Source organism: Pseudophryne corroboree, chromosome 11 (genome assembly GCF_028390025.1).
Source record: "Pseudophryne corroboree isolate aPseCor3 chromosome 11, aPseCor3.hap2, whole genome shotgun sequence".
In the NCBI taxonomy this organism is placed as follows: Eukaryota; Metazoa; Chordata; class Amphibia; order Anura; family Myobatrachidae; genus Pseudophryne; species Pseudophryne corroboree.
This window is the reverse complement of record NC_086454.1, coordinates 305,644,703-305,646,977: the sequence shown is the minus strand read 5'-3', so window position 1 is coordinate 305,646,977 and position 2,275 is coordinate 305,644,703. Positions and strand designations below refer to the sequence as shown.

The following is a 2,275-nucleotide window of genomic DNA, read 5'->3' as shown; positions in this document are numbered from 1 at the left end:
AGGTCAGTGGTAGTATTCATATAATTCTCCAGTCGCCCGCACAGACTTCACTAACACCGGGTTCACAAAACCTCAGTCATGACAATATCTCATTAATATGACTTCCAGATAGACTCCATTGCTGTGCCGCTATGCTTGTCAAAATGGTTCAAAACAGGTCTAAAAACTTGGATTTGGCTGCATTCATTGTGTCATTACATAATGTACTAAGTTCTGGATTTTATTAGCATAAACAGCTTTAATATCTCAGAAAGTATTCTAGGTTAACTTGCTATCAAATATAACAAAGGATGACCTTCTCTTCCAAATTCTGATTCAGGTGAATTTGCATTGTGGTTGACCAATAGCAGTGCAGACCCAATGGCAATGCACACAATGGCAATTAGCAGCTTTGTCTAAGGTTACTTAGCAAGGAAAGGAGAATGACTCTGTGTTGGGGCACACTTAATATGACAGAAAATATTAAAACTTAACCTTTAATGCTGTCAAGTAAAATATAAAATACACATACAAAACACAAAATTAAAACTTGTCACCTCCACATGCAGTGAGAAAATTCTTCATTATATTTGAAATCTCATTGATATTGGTGTACCTGAGGTGAAAAATATTGAGTTGGGATAACAATTGGTATCCAAAAAAGAGAACAGAAGTTGAGTTATATAATAGGGGACTATGATATGTCCAAATTAAGGATGCTTCTTGTTCACCGGGATATCATTGGGTATCCAATAAATAAGAACAGAAGCTGGGTGTTATCATAAAGGAGTATAATATGTCCGAATTTCAAGTGCTTCTTGTTTGCACATCTGTGGTATTGGTTCATCTGTAGTGTGCTTATTGGCTCTATGTAAGAGTAAGAGATAGAAAAACAGGGGTAAAGGTCAAAGGTTGTTCCAATGCTTCTGCAGTTTGTATCAGATAGGGGATTGTAATTACTGCACCTGATATTCCCTAGTGATCTCCCATCTAGGTACTAATCAGGCTCCTCACTGCTTAGTTCCAAGATCAGACGGGATCGGGCGTGACCAGTGATATATGGTAGTAATATGCCCAATTTTAGAACAAATGAAAGAGCATGTTTATTGACATATTCCTAGGGTTAGAGTACTTCTGCTGTCCAATTTTTTAGCTCAGATTCTCTGTTACCTTTAGCACTGCAGAGAGTAATTTACTAGCATTTGGATGATAGAGTACTAACATTTTATGATAAAGCAGAGAGAGAGGAGAGAATAGGGTAATAGGGTACTTCAGCTTCTGCTGTCCTCTGTCATATAAATAAAGTCTATAGCGGACAGTGGATGAGAGAGGTGAGTTACCTTAGCCTATTGTATATATGAAATTAGATCAGAATGAGAGGTCATATATAAGAATCTATGATCCCAAAAAATTCATATATGAATTAGGGATGTGCACTTGAAATTTTTCGGGTTTTGTGTTTTGGTTTTGGGTTCGGTTCCGCGGCCGTGTTTTGGGTTCGACCGCGTTTTGGCAAAACCTCACCGAATTTTTTTTGTCGGATTCGGGTGTGTTTTGGATTCGGGTGTTTTTTTCAAAAAACCCTAAAAAACAGCTTAAATCATAGAATTTGGGGGTCATTTTGATCCCAAAGTATTATTAACCTCAAAAACCATAATTTCCACTCATTTTCAGTCTATTCTGAATACCTCACACCTCACAATATTATTTTTAGTCCTAAAATTTGCACCGAGGTCGCTGGATGACTAAGCTAAGCGACCCTAGTGGCCGACACAAACACCTGGCCCATCTAGGAGTGGCACTGCAGTGTCACGCAGGATGGCCCTTCCAAAAAACACTCCCCAAACAGCACATGACGCAAAGAAGAAAAAAAGAGGCGCAATGAGGTAGCTGTGTGAGTAAGCTAAGCGACCCTAGTGGCCGACACAAACACCTGGCCCATCTAGGAGTGGCACTGCAGTGTCACGCAGGATGGCCCTTCCAAAAAACACTCCCCAAACAGCACATGACGCAAAGAAGAAAAAAAGAGGCGCAATGAGGTAGCTGTGTGAGTAAGATAAGCGACCCTAGTGGCCGACACAAACACCTGGCCCATCTAGGAGTGGCACTGCAGTGTCACGCAGGATGGCCCTTCCAAAAAACACTCCCCAAACAGCACATGACGCAAAGAAGAAAAAAAGAGGCGCAATGAGGTAGCTGTGTGAGTAAGCTAAGCGACCCTAGTGGCCGACACAAACACCTGGCCCATCTAGGAGTGGCACTGCAGTGTCACGCAGGATGGCCCTTCCAAAAAACA

The 2,275-nt window shown here is 41.0% G+C and overlaps 1 pseudogene; it reads right to left on the bottom strand.

The window, feature by feature from the left end:
• Positions 1–932: 932 nt before the first annotated feature.
• On the bottom strand, positions 933–1,050 carry LOC134971527 (5S ribosomal RNA; annotated as a pseudogene).
• Positions 1,051–2,275: the final 1,225 nt, after the last annotated feature.